Source organism: Malaclemys terrapin, chromosome 4 (assembly GCF_027887155.1).
Source record: "Malaclemys terrapin pileata isolate rMalTer1 chromosome 4, rMalTer1.hap1, whole genome shotgun sequence".
NCBI lineage: Eukaryota > Metazoa > Chordata > Testudines > Emydidae > Malaclemys > Malaclemys terrapin.
The window spans coordinates 101,149,174-101,166,333 of NC_071508.1; the positions used below are offsets into that span (position 1 = coordinate 101,149,174).

Consider the following 17,160-nt stretch of genomic DNA (forward strand, 5'->3'; position numbering starts at 1 on the left):
AAACTGAACATATTCATCCTGTATCTTTTCCTTCCAGATTAAAGTAGAAGACTAACTTCCTTGATACAATTTGTCTAAAATCACTTTTTTGCCTTATAACTTTTAAAATAATAATAAAAAAATAAAAGCACTTGGCAAAAGCAAATATAGCAAGGAATGGTTGGATGGTGTGCTTAGCTCCAAATGTGACATGAAATTAATAGCTCAAACTTTCACTCTCACCAGTATATAGAAATGTATTATGCAAGATAAAATGTTATTCATCTTATGCAAATGTAGCACCATCAGAGAAGGGAGCACTCTAAAGGTAAAATTTGTTTAATTAATAGGATGTGTCATTTTTACACATTTTATTACCTCTGCTGAAATGTTTTCAGTGAGGAGCATTTCCCTAAACTAACAGATTATTCCTCTCATTTAAACAAGTTTTATGCTGGTATAATGTCACTAACTTCAATAGATTAACTTCCGATTCAGAATTTTGTGAGTAGAGAATCAGGGCCAAAGAATTAAAAATTCAACATAGTGTACTGGTGATTTTTCTCACATTTGTCTGCAATATACATTTCTTTAAAAATATTTTTGATCTTTTAATATACCATATGCCTTATAACATAACACAACAATTTCTCTGCACAAACCTCCATGTACACTGGCATACTGACATCCACTCATTCATACATGGAGGTTACGTGTAGTAGAAAGTTGGGAATAATAGTTTTCAGTTTTGAAATTGTTTTTACCCAAATCTGTCATTTCAATATCAGCAACAATAAAAACACATAAATATAAAAAAATTAAAATTATTTTCATTGTTCTGACATTACCATCTTATTATTCTAATTTCAAGAGGCTAACTTTCAAATAAAATGTCTGCCCTAGAAAATAAGCTTGTTCTAGTTTACCCATCCATTTGTTTTAGGTTTTAATAAAATACCAGTTACCTCAGTATCTACATGCTGAGAATGTCAGTCAAATCTTTAAAAGTACAAAACATTTAAAAAATAGAGAATGGTTAATATTTTCCATTTAATAAAATATGCAAATTCAAAATATTAATCTAAAATAACAGTTTTTAATGTTTGAATTGTTTTGAGTCTAATCTGAAGTTTTTAATCTCTAACATTTCAGTTACATTTAATCAATACCAAAAGATGTTATGTAAAATTAAAGAAATAAAAGCGTAAGGTTCTTATTCATTAAAAATTAGTTAAGTGCAGTTCTATGCTCCAAGACCTAAATATCAAGGAGCCTGTAGGCACAGGATCCGGAGACCTTGGTTATATTCCAAGCTGTCACTGTCATACTGTGTGATCTTGGTCAAACCACTTAACATCTCTATTGATCAGTTTCTCCATCTATAAAATGTGGATAAAAATACTCACATATAAGTTATGTGAGATCTAGAGATAAAAAATACTAAATTATTTTAGCTGAACCCTTCCTATCTATTTTTGTTTACATCTTCTGAAATGCAGCTCCTGAGGGAACATGGAGTCAGCCAAGAAGACTCAATAATGTGGCATTTCTTTTAATATATATTTTGAAGGTTTATGGTTTGTGCCACATATTAAAAAAAACCTTACCTGACCCCAATGGTATATGCCATGCTAAGCTCCTTTCGGGGTTTGCGGTAGCTGTGACTTGTCAGCCTTGGGCACATTGTGCCATTATAGCCAAGCAGGCAAGTCAGTCAGATACCTCAGTGATAGGTGCAGTATAAAAGCCTAGTTGGAAGACAGAAAGACATACTGACTTAGTTGATTTTAAAAAAGAACAAACCCCATCAAACTAAAGCTCATTCTGAACCTTTTGGGGCTGGTGCTTTCACTGGTTCTTATCAGAAGTTCCACTGGAATCAGTGGGTGTCTTGCTTAAATATAGAAGTCAGACTCAGATTCTTCTAACTATGCACTTTTGAAGGTTAGAGTCTTAGTGTCAATTCTAACAAGTTAATTTTGACTGGGTACATTTTATTATCATGATTCAATTGTGAGTGTTTTACCATTTGCACACACAATATCTAAGTAAAGTCACATGATTTATTAAAGTCCTTTTTTACATTTTTCATAAGCAAGGCATATGAACTCTCACAAGATAAACTCCCCCCCCATACATGTCTATTTAGTCCAATGACATTTTGAGTTAATTAAAAATAATTCAATATGAGTTTTCTAATTTTAAATTTATGAGTTTCAGTCCATCTACAGGAATCATCCAAAGTACTTTTTTCACTTCTACTCTACAAAATGACTTGGCAGGTATGATCTACCTTAAAACTGCATTGTGGGGCTTCATATCTATTGTGTCTCACTGATTTCCATATCAAAATTTCAGTTTACACGTTTTTTTTAAATAAATGCCAACCCTGCAAACTCAGCATGGAATCTGAAAGTCAAAATGAGTTCATTCTGGAGAGTGCCTCATCACCAACATTAAAGGCTCTGGAGGCAGAATTTTGTCCCCAGTTACAAATATTGGCCTTAAGTGGAGTTGCACAGGTGAAACAGAGCACATAATTTGAAGTCAGTGGGGTTGCAAAAGTATCCAGTATTAGGTATTTGATTGAACTATTCTTGTCACATGCAAAATCCAGTTCACTCTCCCATAGTTATGTTTGATCTGCAGGACTGTCAGTAGTAAAAAACCAATAATAATGTAATCATGTAAGTAATCGGATATGACTCTAAATACACAGAGAGCAGATCTGCTGAGTAAAAAGGTGTCAACTTTATAGTCACTTTTCAGTGTAAAACCACAACTTCAGTTCTCCAATAAAAACACGGTAGTCACTGACGATAAGAAACACTACCACGAGTATTTTTAAATGTTGAAGATAAATAGGCAACAATTCTTTGTACTTAAAAATACAAACTTAATACACAAATTATGACAATTTATTTTTGGAGAAGAAATGTGATAATTATTGGATTCTAGACATTGTTATGCATTTTCTACCTACTGAAATAGAAAACACATTCTATTAAATATCAAATTATTTTAGAAATAGTGAATTACATGTTCTCATTATTAACTCTTCGTTAAATGACGATCCCCTTCAAAAGTTGGATTTACTATAATAATCCCAGTAAGGAATAAATTTTGTTTGGATGTATAAACACATTTAAAAATACATCAAATATTGTGTAAAGGCTATTCTAAACGAAAGTTTTAAAGAAAACTCTAAATTATACCAAAATTCAGTTTTGATATAACAAAATAATTCTTCATCTCCCTGCTGACATGGGATTCTCTTCTTCAGTTTTGTCCTCTCTAGTTATAGAAGTCCCAAGTGATGGGACTTCTTTATGGATATTATTTAATAACCTAATACATCTAATTGTCAAGATGATTTTTCCGGCTATTCAATATAGTTTTTTGTCTTAGTTTCATCCCATTACTTTTAGTTATAACCCACACCCTGAATCTCTCCTAATAATTCCTCTCCTTCTGTGACATTTATACACTTCATCTAATTGCAATCTGTTATTCTATCTCATTTTATCTCTCTCTTCCCACCCTGAAACAATTCCACCTCTTTCCTCCCCAAAATAAATGCATATTTTGTCCCTTAAAAAAACTATTTCACACTGACCTAATTGCATTTTGATCTCCAAAGTCCACCTCTATATAATTTCTCTGTCTGCCAGACTCACCAGTTCTATTTTAACCACTCAACTCAATCTGGACTCTGCCCCACTTACCTCATCAAAATTCCACATTGTCTTCATCTTAACTAACTTACCTTACCTGGGACTACTAGACAGCCTGGCAGAAAGAGATAGGGCTCACCCACCCTAGCTCCTCTGATTGCAGGTTAAGTGCACTGCTACCATGGGTCTAGGAGATTTGTCCCAGGGAGGAACGGGCTCCGTGCCACCTACCTACCCTGGGATGGCATAATTACATCAATCAGGGGTTTGGATTTTTCACACCCCTGACTGATGAGGGACACCAATACAATAAAAATTATATACAGCGTTTAAAAATGTCTTTCCTGTGCTACAATCATCTTAGATTACTATAAAATAATTGTATATATCTATTTCACTTTTTCTCATTATGCTCTTTATTTACTATTTGTACTTTAGTCAGCTTGACAATGAAACTAGACTGGTCTTTTTGTACTAAACGTAACTTTGTTCCCATGCACCAGTACAGTGCTGCAGATACAGCAGGGAAATATTTATATCTAAAAATGTCACAAGTTGTTCCAAGCAGCCTAACCTGGCTCCTCCCACACCCATGATCTTCAGTGCCCAGTCAGACCCAGTTGCTAATCCTCCATTCAACTGAACCTATACTCCTTGAGGTCTTTCATTTTAGCACCAAAGTTACCAATTTTCCACAAAAGTTGGGGCCTACTTTTATTGTTGAAAATTATTTGCATCAGAAATGAAGACTCAGAATTGAGGTTATGGGAAGAGTTATTTATATTAAAGGAAAGAATCCTGTAGTGTTTTAAATTTCCTGCATGAATAATTATTTTGTTGTCCCTAATTTTGGTTCTTTGTCACGCACGGTGTCCCACATTTGGGCCTGGACCATTTGAGAGGTCTGGCTCATCACACTTCTGACACTTCTCCCCATTTTCAGCACCTGAATACTGACTTTCCTTTCACACGCCAACGTCAGACTATTGAACTTTATAGGCAAATAAAAACTCTTCTTCCCAGTTTACACTCCAAATTGCAATAGTCTGACGTTGGCGTGTGAAAGGAAAGTCAGCCGCAGGTGCAGAAGCAGATACTGTTTTTCTGCCAGTGGCTGCATGTGGGGGGGTCTAACATCTATATGGAAAGGCTGTCTTTTTCCAACAGCGGTTTCCACTTGCAAGTGAAAGTTGTGGGCTGAAAAAGGAGAATTATTAGAATTCTGTCTCTGCTCAATTATACATATGGTCACACTCTTCTCAGAAGTATTTAGCCATTGACAAATATATCTTTCCAAGGTATAATGAAAAATGGCACAAAATTCTATGTATAGGTCCTTCTTTCTTGTATAAACATAAATCAAAAGTTTCTGAGTGGAAGAGAGGAAGAAACTGAATTCTCCATGATACATCATTTTAATAACATACTAGGAAATGTCACATCTCTTTCTTTTTTGTTCTGTGTAACATAAAAACAACATTACCTACTTCATGTATTAATGTTTCATGAGTTTCAAATTACATTTTTAGAGGAGTGTTAATGTATTTTGAGTAGCTTCCTTTACACTTCTCACCTTTTTATAATTAAAAAAGAAATAGTGTGCTGGTTACTTACTGAATTATACAACCGCACATAAACATGGATTTTCACTCTGTTACTGAACCTATAGTGTGTGTAGTGAAGTAATCATTCACACATACTAAGCTGTCATTCAGATGAAACATCTAGAAGAAATGTAAAATTGAAATCCTAACTGCTGTGGTCAGTAAAGATCTTATGGCACGTTTAGTAAGAGCTGTGGTGTTAGTCTCAGTCATCTGGCTAAATTCAAAATAATTTCACACTGCCTTTCTAAAATCACCATACAGTTTCAGTCCTTCATTTCTTGCTCTACTTTGTTGTATAGTGTTGCACAAACTGTTGCCACTAATGCACTCAGACATGGCTGTATTTCACAAATGGCTGAATGTTTACTGTGTTTATGAAGTCCAGTAATTTGAGATGCTTTGGTTGAAAGACATGATGTAAATATAAGATAATATTATTACTGGAATTGCTTAAAAGAAAGAAACTGCACAATGATCTGGCAATGAAATAAAATAAAATAAAATCTTTAAAGGCCAAACGCAAGTCCTACCTAATTCACTAGGAAAACTCCTACTGACTTTGATTGGATCTGTATTTGACCTTAACACTGAGCCCCAACCCCTAGCACCAGGTCTAATTAGATATCTTAGTAACTGAATGATACTCAGAGGAGTGGGGACGGAATCATCATTCCCAAGCACAGCAGACCTATTCTATGGAAGCTACTATTGCCTACATCAGGTAATTAAATTTGTCCCCCACACAGGAGATGGAGTGGAAGATCAGTGCAGTAGCCGATCCCTTGTACCGGCACCTGTTGCCCTCCTTTTACTGCTGTGTTCAGGGCTCAATGCCAATCACGGAGTGCACACCTACTGTGTGTCTCCCCATGTCCTATTCAAATCCCTTGTGCTGTGGAACCTCAGTGAGCATGCAACAGGGGGGCTGGGCATGCTTCTGAATAGACAAACTATTTTAGCAACTCTCCTACAAATGAACAAAATATGTTACCCTGTTTGTACTTTATAGTCACTTATACAAATTAATTTAAAGTCTAATTCATTAAATTCAGTATTACAAAATACAAATATTGTTAGCAAACTTTGGGAACTGTTTTACATTTGTAGTAGCAAAATAAATGTGAGATTTCATTTTCAGAAAGATTATTTATACTTTTTAAAGAAATACTATGATTCAGATTCTTTGGTCTGGCTGAGCTGTACTGCGGGCAGGAGCAGAAGGTAGGACAAAGATGGATTTCAAACAGCTTTATGAATTCCCAGGGACAAGGCCTTTGGGTGCTGGTTTGGTCCCAGAATTATGCCCAGCTGCCCCTGTTTAAAGCAATGCCACAACCTTGCTCCCTTTTCCTGGACAAGTTCAGTTGCAAAAAATTTGGTTTAGAGCTATTGTGCTAATTCTGCACTGCCAAAAGAATCCTTAAAGGGCTGGATCCATTAGCTTTATGGCTGCTTTGTGGCACCAGAGCGGCACAAAGTCTTTCTAGATGATATGCTCTAGTTCAACCAGAAGTTATTGGGCTTGATGCAGGCATCAGTGGGTGAAATTCTATGGCCTCTGTTATGCAGGATATCAGACTAGATGATCTTAATAGTCCCTGCTGACCTTAAAGTCTATAAGTAAGAACTAAAGAAGCCATAGCAGTGCTGAGAATCTAGGCCTTCAAGTGCAGTAGGAATTTTCAAGTTAAGTACAAAACCCGTAATAAAAAACTGCATATTAAAAAACAAAAAACAAAACACAAAGGATGATCTATTTATCACCATTAACTCTGGTAAATATATGGCTAAATATATGTTTACATGCTTTTAAAACACCTGAACGTTGAAAATTATATGAAGAAATTATTATATTTAAATTTCATTGAGATGAAAAGCCTGCTGTTGGTTAAAGAGCACGTGACTCTCACTGAAGCTGACTAGAAACTGAGTGTGTAGAAGACCTGCAAGTAGGGTGACCAGATCACAAGAATAAAATATGGGGACACGTGTGTGTGTGTGTGTGTGTGGGGGGGGGGGGGGGACAGCCACAGACTCACAGCCCCCCACGGAACCACAGAGGAGGGAGATGCACAGCCCTAGGAAGCTGCAAGGGGGGTGTATGGCTTGGCTCCATTCCCGGTTCCAGCACCCCCTGCAAGCTGCGGGTAAGCACGGCCCGGCTCCAGCTGCGGGTCTGGGGACACACGGCCCCTGCCACATGCCACGGGTTGGGGGGCACACAGCCCTGGCTCCAGCCCCATGCCACGGGTTGCGGGTCCCCAGCAACCCAGCCACATGCTGCGGGTCGGGGTGGGGCCACATGGCCCTGGTGCCAGCCCCCGCCGCATGCTGCAGGCCTTTGGCTCCAGCATCCACTACATGCTGCGGGGAAGGGGCGCACAACCCCAGCTCCAGTCCCTGCTGCATGCCACGGGTGGGGTGGCGCATTGCCCTGGCTCTAGCCCCCGATGGAAGCCTCAGGTCGGGGGCACACATCCCGGGCTCCAGCCCCTGCCACATGCCACAGGTTGGGGTCGCCCGGCCCCAGCTCCAGCCCAACAGCAAGTCAGGGGCGCACAGTCCTGACCCCCGCTGGATGCCGCGTGGTCGTGACCCCTGCCGCAAGCTGCATGTGGGGGGTGCACAGCTCCAGCTCAGGCCTCCGCTACGAAGGGGGGTCTCGGGGCTGGGGCAGTAAGTTGGGGCACGGGAGGAGGGGGTTCAGAGTGGTGACTCCAGCAGGGAGCGTGGGTGCAGGAGGGGGCTTAGGGCTGGGGCTTGGGTTGCACTTACCTCAGGCAGCTCCCTTGAAGTGGCAACATTTCCCTCGGGGTCCTAGGCGGAAGTGTGGCTAGGTGGCTCTGTATGCTGCCTTGCTGGCAGGCGCCACCTCCACAGCTCCTATTGGCCACGGTTCCTGGCCAATGGGAACTGCGGAGCCAATGCTCATGAAGGGGGCAGCATGCAGAGCCCCCCTTGCTATCCCTGCGCCTAGGACCCAGAGGGAGATGTCAGCTTCCGGGGAGCTGTGCAGAGCCAGCTAGGTAGGGAACTTGCCAGCCCCATGCCAACCAGAGGTCTGGCAACCCTACAATATCGTACATTGGTTGGGACCCGGGACAGAGAGTTCAATATCAGACAGTCCCGATTTTACTAGGACGTTTGGTTACACTACCTGCAAGACATCCTAAAAATGCATTATGAATTTCCTCCTTTAATACTGTTGGCTAAACTATAGCATTTTTGAATGACACTCCAAACTACATCATATTTTTATTGACAAAAGATTTTTAAAATTTTCCTATTGAATCCTACTGATGAACATTGGTTTCAACGAGAGCTTTTTGTTAGCTTCCATAGAGTAAAAGCTTGTCAGTATTGAAAGCTAACTTTAAAAAAGGATTTAAGCATATTTTTCTTTACAGACACTAGGATATTACTCATGGTGACATAAGCATACTGTTAAAAAATAATCAATATATAAAAAAATCTTATTAAAACAGTACTTAGAATCCATTTATTGCTCTTTATCAGTCAGGTAATGAAGGCCTGTATTGTTAAACCTGTAAGTAATAAATTCTCCTGGGTTAATATGTGATTCATGACAAATCATTTATTAACAACATCATTAGGTACAGGAAAAAATGAACAAGCGATTTGTTTTTAATATTTAAAAATGACCCGAAGAAGATAAAAAAAATTATCTTTAGGAAATATGATATGAAGTTAATACATAAAATGAAGATACAAAAATAAGGCTTAAGTTAGTATTCAATAGCTCCACCCTGCTCTGTGGACACTGATCAGTATCTCTAGTATAAACAGCTCTGGTACAGTGCGTAGACGACTACCTGCTACAGCTAATCATACAAGATATTTTTCATCATATCCATAATGTACAGTACACAGCAGAATCAAAACATACAATTCATATAATAAAGCCTATACAACCTGGGGCAAATGCGGTGCTATGTCTCCCCAAGGCTGTGAAGGTCTCCAGACCAAACATAATCATTTCAATTCACTCTGCAGTGTGGAGGAGTAGGATTTGAGGAGAACATGAAGGACGTTGGCTTCACTGTGCTGTGGAGCACAGCTCATTGAACGCTTCTTGTGGCAATGCAGATTGGAGAAGGAAGTGGCTCTTTCCCATACACAGACTAACCAGCCTATAATTCCCCAAAGGGGAAGAAGCAAGTACACAGGAAACAACAGAGCTATTGCAAACAAAATATTCTTATGGAATTCCATAGGACACAGCCCAGCTAATCAGGTTGCTTACTGATTTCCATCTTTTGAAAAATTGCAACAATAATTCTATACCTGCAAATTTCCATGGGTTTTCACTGGCATAGCTATCTATATTTTTATGATGTTTCTTCTTATGCCTGAGGCTTATATTAGAAAACCATGGCAAACAACTGAAAAAGCGTGGTGGGATCACAAACTTGAATAGACCATAAGAAAATGTAGTTAATGTGAAGTTATAAATAGCTCATACATTTTCTCAGATACACTGAACTCAGGAGCAACATCGACTCCAGGAATGGAGAAGACTGAACTGATTCTTCAAGATCAAGTCCAGTGACTTTCACAAAACTAGCAGAATAAAATCTCATTCCCATCTTGAGAAAATTTCAGTGTTTGCCATTTAAAAGTCAACATTTATACAGAGATATTTGGTTTGGTTTTAGTTATTTTCTATGCTAATTAAAAGGAAAAACTGAGGTATATCAGCTGCAACTGTGACTGTTAGCAAATGCTGACTTTTAAATTTTAATCACTACAGTTTTCAATGGCTAGTAAAGGACTTCTAGGACCATGCTTGGATCTTGGTATGAAGAGCTAATTATTATTATTACTATGTATTTTGGAATGCACTCTTTCATCAACTGTCTCCCTAGTAACAATCAAGGGAGAATTCCTATACTCTCACTATTTAGTTTCCTAGCAGAGAAGACAAATTTTTCTGCCAGGTGTTGCCACATAGATTATTTAATACTACCTCAATTGAAATACTTGACCTCGGAAGCAGAAGAGCTTCTGTAGAGAGCTACATTGAGTTACAGCTCCCTTGGACTCCTTAAAGTGTTTGATCAATTCATCATTCAACTGTTCTTCCCAGTTATTTCTTTGAGACAGAGGACATTGGCAAGAGTCTCCTAGTGAGGCCAACCAGAAACTAATATTTTCAAAGCAGTGAAAGTTTAACTCTGAAATGCTAGGAAGACAATCTCTTTGTCTCTTTGATGTACAGTTAGGTTTTGCTATGGTCTCCCCTTGGGACATGGTAACCCGAGAAACATATTTTTCTTTAAGAAGGGCAAGATTAAAAAGATGAAAGAGGCAACACTATGCTGATGGAGAAAAGAAAAAGATTCTGAAAACTAAAATATTATTTTGGTATTCATTCACACTGATCCACTTTTTCTCTAGACCAGTGTTTCCCAAACTTGGGATGCCACTTCTGTAGGGAAAGCCCCTGGCGGGACGGGCCAGTTTTTTTACCTGCCGCGTCTGCAGGTCTGGCCAATTGCGGCTCCCACTGGCCGCGGTTCGCTGTTCCAGGCCAATGGGAGCTGCTGGAAGCGGCGTGGGCCAAGGGCTGTGCTGGCCGCCGCTTCCAGCAGCTCCCATTAGCCTGGAGCATTGAACTGCAGCCAGTAGGAGCCGCGATTGGCCGGACCTGTGAATGCGGCAGGTAAACAAACCGGCCCTGCCCGCCAGGGGCTTTCCCCTACACAAGCGGCATCCCAAGTTTGGGAAACACTGCTCTAGACTAATTTTATCTGAGTACATACAAATATTTAATATATGCAATACAGCCTTGATGTAATTAAAATATTTAACTATACTGGGCATATCTGTTATCTACTATACACTTCTTTTACTGTAGTGTAGTTGCTAAGCTAGTTTTTCATTCCCATAATAAGATTGCAACTTTGGGGCCATTACTATAAAATGGGGGGTTAGAACAGTCTCCCTTGAGTGACAAAAGTAGTATGGAGCTAGTGCAACTTCTCAGCTCCATTGTGGCTTGGACTACATCTCTTCTCATGAAAGAGAATCAACGTTTCCATCTGGTGCTGATGGGGTTCATGTAAGGACTCAGTCTCTCTCTGAACAAGATTTAATGGCATCCATGGCATAGTGACTGTCAAGGCTGTATCCCCACTTTGAACTTTAGGGTACAAATGTAGGGGCCTGCATGAAAACTTCTAAGCTTAACTACCAGCTTAGCTCTGGTCCCGCTGCCACCATTCCCTCCCTGGGAAGCCTTGAGAAACCTTTCACCAATTCCCTGGTGAATACAGATCTAAACCCCTTGGATCTTAAAACAAGGAGAAATTAACCATTCCCCTCCTTCCTCCCACCAACTCCTGGTGAATACAGTTCCAACCCCCCTGGGATCTAAAACAAGGAGAAATTAACCATTCCCCCTCCTTCCTCCCACCAACTCCTGGTGAATACAGATCCAACCCCCTTGGATCTAAAACAAGGAAAAATCAATCAGGTTCTTAAAAAAGAAGGCTTTTAATTAAAGAAAAAGGTAAAAATCATCTCTGTAAAATCAGTATGGAAATTAACCTTACAGGGTAATCAAACTTAAAGAGCTCAGAGAACTCCCCTCTAGTCTTAGGTTCAAAGTACAGCAAACAAAGATAAACACTCTAGTAAAAGGTACATTTACAAGTTGAGAAAACAAAGGAAAACTAACATGCCTTGCCTGGCTATTTACTTACAAGTTTGAAATAGGAGAGACTTGTTTAGAAAGATGTGGAGAACCTGGATTGATGTCTGGTCCCTCTCAGTCCCGAGAGCAAACGCACTCCCAAAACAAAGAACACAAACAAAAGCCTTCCCCCGTACCCCCCAAGATTTGAAAGTATCTTGTCCCCTTATTGGTCCTTTAGGTCAGATGCCAGCCAGGTTACCTGAGCTTCTTAACCCTTTACAGGGAAAAGGATTTTGGAGTCTCTGGCTAGGAGGGATTTTATAGTACTGTACAGAGGCCAGCTGTTACCCTTCCCTTTATAGTTATGACAGTGACCAACATCTGGGTGTGGTAGGATCTGACATTTACAGTTGGATTCTCAATTAGGAAGGTAGATGATGATCTCATTGAAACTGGGCTCCTCTTTTCCAGGATTCCCTACCATCTTTAGACAGCATCCTTGTCTATTTTTAAAAAGTTGTTAGCCATGATTTTCAAAAATGTGGCCTAAAGTTAGACTTCTAGGTACATATTTAGAACTCTAAATACAAGTAACCTGCTGGATGTTCAGCACTTTTGAAAACCAGACCATGTACTCACTCCATTAAAAATGGATTCACCAGTCTAACTTTAGGCACCTCTTTTTGAAACTCCTGGCCATGACCTTTTCTGACAGTTTGGAACTGAAGCCATGTTCCATTGTCCGCAACAAATGTGTAACATCAACAGTCAACCTGTGAACCAATGACCAGAGAAGCGACTAGTCTGTGCATGGGCAAAAGCTTATTTCCTCCTTATATAAGTACACTGAAGCCAACTCAGTTTATGTGAGAATGAAGGATACTGTCATGGTTAGGCATCACATTCTGAAAAAGGGTTTTTACAAAGAGTAAAATGAATAGAAACACTTTAATGAATTCTTAATTTCTTTAAGTAAGCACCAGTCTTTCTTCAGAAGTAACACACTAATATGATTTTAGTTGAACAATTTAAAAGAGGCACTATGATACTAACTCGTTCAAAAGGTCCCAGTAGCTACGCAATGACAGAAAAAAATAAACTCCTAATTACTGCTCTCTCACTGAAGATAGCTCTAACAGAGAAGCTTGGAGGAAAGGGAAGAACTACCACCATAACACAACACATGACTATCACTTGCTTATTTGTGTGGGAAAATAGGTATGGCATGTTCACATCCAAGGAACAACTCAAGAAGAAAATAACAAAAGGACATCATCGTCCTACAATTCATGATTCTAAAAGAAAATAAAGTAAACAAAAACAGCAAAAATGTTTCCTTACAGAGGACAAGTATATTATCCTACTCTATTTACACTAAACTAAAGCCAAGTGTTAGAAAGTCACAGCTGAAATAACTTAATGGATAAGTATGTTCATGAAATAAAACAAATGAAAAGCTTCCATAGAAGGGTTCTATGGAACAAGAGTGTCTCTCTGTTATAGAGTTAAGATGTTTCCGTGTTAGAGTTACTCCATCTCTGTCTCTGAAAATTATTCTTGCAGCACATATGTAGTAAACAGTTCCCCTCCCCCCCATCTTAAGTTATACTAGTAATGAAGGGAAGGAATTTTGTTAAATATGACTTATCTGACAGAGCGCCTGTACACACACACACAGAACACTACACAGTTCCTAGTACCATCAATGTGTGGCACAGCTGATTCACTTGATATTTTGGGGGCTTGATATTTTGAAACTGCTCCCCATTTTGTACATTCAAATTGTTTGCAGGTACAAAATTGTGAAGTAACAATGGAAGATTAATTTAAAACTCTTAACATTTGCACTACAGAATATATGTGTTCACACACACACACACACACACACACACACACACACACACACACACACACACACACAGTAAATGGTGAAAGACAAATTAATTATTGCATTATATTCATATGAACATTGTGAAAAATGACCAGTTTGGAGGGTAGGAAGTTAAACTGCTGTATTTAGATGAACAATTATGGTTTTGTATTAAATCTATAAGGTTGTCTAATAATATATACAATACTCAACATACAGAATTTCTGATTGTATTCTCTGTTCTGCCAAGCTCTGCTAAGTATAAGAATGGAGAAGTGAAGGGATGCAAATCTGACTTTAATCTACTTTTGTGCATAAGTTAGAGCAGCCTGATTTCTGTTCTGAACTACATCTGGCTCTCCTCATCTCCCTAGGGTTGTTCACACAGCTGAGAACAGCTTTAGTGCAGTGGAAATTTGGCCACAGTCCCTATATAGCACCTATATCACTGGCTGTGAGGAACGCTGTGTAGAGCAACTCTGTTGGTTTTACAGCATGTGGAGACTCCCCCTAACTTGAGGATCTTTTCCAATGGTTGCCTCTGCTAGTTTTAAGATCCCTTTACATCATTCTGGCAATGCAAAGGGGCAGTAACAGAACAGACAATTGTCTTATCGTCTGCTTAACTGTTAGAATGGGAAGTTCATCTAGTAGGAACCACACAATTAATATGTCAACAAAGACCTATCTCAAAGATGGCATTAATGAAAGAGGAACGGGACAGTTAAAGAAACATTAGCTCAATATCCATACCTCTTAAGGTTAAAAAAAAGTTAATTGGCAGAATCTATATTAGAAAAGGAATGTAGTTTCACTAATGAATGCATGTCTTCCAAGTATAATAACCACCTTTGATTGGACTAGGGGACAACATAACCCCATAATGTTAACAGAGACTTTTGACATGTTGATATGAGGGTCTCCTCTCACAGACACACTGAATATTTTCTTTCAGAGGTGCTTTCTGACAAGGGTCAGAGAACAAAACAAGCTAATAATATCAGAACATTGGTCTAGGAAAATATTTCAATACTTTGTAACTAAGTTACAGGACAACCTAGCACTTATCATAGTATTTGTTTAAGTGTGATTTATTTACGGTCACCTTTAATTTTATGACTTTTTTTCTCTTTATTTTTATAAACTGGCAATGAAACGTTCTTTGAATCAACACAACCTGAACTGGGTTATGGAAGTGTGGTGATAACTGTAAGGCATTTAAGAGAGAGAAACAGAACTCCTGACATTGGCGGAGGTAGTGCCAGAAATTAGTAACTATTTGCTTATAAGATTAAAGGCATGGAAGAGGTTGTGATATCCCTTCCCAAAAAATGCAACAGAGGAGTTGGTGAGTATTAGGTGGGCCAGTGGTAAAAGCCAACCTCCTTGAAAGGTAAAAAGTTCAGTTACAAGTACGCTGGAGTAAGAGTAGATGATTGCATTCTCCTCAGGAGCCTCATGAAACTGAAATGTGTATCCTATTAAATCTAGCCCCAGTGAGGAAAATTACAAATACATACCACTGAACAAAAATTCTCCAAATATATTGTCTCCACAGATCCACACTTTTGGGGATATGTTCGTCCAAAAATGGGGATCTGTGTAGCTATATTTCAGGAAAGGGAAACTGAGTAAAAATAAAGCATAAAAACAAAGAAATGGTGAGGATTTTTGAATTGCGGGCAAGAATGATAAAAGCCAGGCATGCTCAGCTATTGAAGTGTAGCTATTATATACATGTAAATACCTGTGGTTAGATGCTCAGCTAGGGTAAAGGGGCACATGGTGAAATGGCGATTTACACCAACTGTTCATATACACACATTTGCACACATGCATCAGGCATTTATACACCTAAGATAGATGAGTAATTATTTGTGTGCATCTAACTTTAAAAATATTACTCCAAAAGAGTAAAGGCAGAGTCATCAGATTCATTTTTGGAATTCATGGCTTCTATAGGTTTCCTTTCTTTTTTCCTTTTGAAGACATGTATTTACCTTCATCTGTTGCCTTGACCTCTACTCCTACTACCCCACCACTATTTTTTCTACTGTGATGGATTTCAATTTTCTTATATTCTGATGCAGATGTTCTTGTTAGCGCTTAGTCCTTTAGGAACCACAGCTTTGATAACATCATTTTGAAAACAATCATTTTAAAACACAAAATAAAAAACATCTGTCTCCAAGCACTGATAAAAAGTGAGGAAACCAGCAGCTCTAAATGATGCTTTTAAAATATTTTTCTCTTTACAAATGCTTTTGACTGCAGATTTCAATACTGTTCATTATATTTTTTATTTTTAATTGAAAAAAATTAATTAGATACAATTAGTCTTTATTACTTCTAAGAGCAGGTGGTGATTTCATTTTAAAGAAGGGCTTAATTTCACCAATTAAAGACTAATTTATGATTATGTCATCACACCCATGAAGCATCAGGTTCACAAGGTGGAGGTTAACTGAATTGTAATTTTTTATAGTAAAACACTGCCTGTTTGCAAGACAGTGCTCAATCTGTGTATTATAAATTATTTATAGTTTATGAAAATTCTCAAACCTGCACAAAATAGAAAGTCATTAGTATTGGTGCCACTTCATTCAGCCATATTAACATTGGCATGAAATATTGACAGCAATGGGTGTTTTTTTCATGGTTTAGACAGCAAACTAGACCATATTTCAAATAAAAGTAATCTAATATTATAAAAATGACAAAACATTCCAGAAAAATTCCATATTCAGAAACTGGTAGTAAACTACTCATACTTTACTGATATGGTTTATCACCACCAAGGACTCATAGACACATTTATTTCTTATATTTCATTACTATTCCTCTACTTTTCTTACGTCTAAAAAGTCAGTGGTCAAAAGGAAAGATGGTGTGACTGTTTTGGAACAATCGATAATAGAGCAAGAATATTTTATTTAATAATTGACACATTTTAACTGACATATGATACACATTGTACTATACTTACACTACTACATTTGAGTTTGAGTGACAAGTGTTGAATGGTATAAACCATGGATTATAGATATATTATATCTACAACAGTAATAACATTTGTAATTTGTGACTAAACCATAACTAATATAGAGAACATATTAAACTAATGCATCAAGGCATCACATATGTATGTATTTTACATTAGAACCTCAGATTTACGAACACCACAGGAATGTAGGTTGTTTGTAACTCTGAAAAAACATTCTGGCTGTTCTTTCAAAAGTTTACAGGTGACACTGACTTAATACACCTTTAAAACTTTACTATGCAGAAGAAAAATGCTGCTTTCCCTTTATTTGGTAGTTTACGTTTAACACAGTTCTGTACTGTATTTGCTTCCCCACACCCCTTTTTTTT

The 17,160-nt window shown here is 38.2% G+C and overlaps 1 protein-coding gene across 5 annotated transcripts in view; it reads right to left on the reverse strand.

Annotated features, from left to right (window-relative positions):
* NOVA1 (NOVA alternative splicing regulator 1) overlaps positions 1-17,160 on the reverse strand; it is a 224,726-nt gene that overhangs the window by 5,100 nt on the left and 202,466 nt on the right. The window lies entirely within an intron of this gene.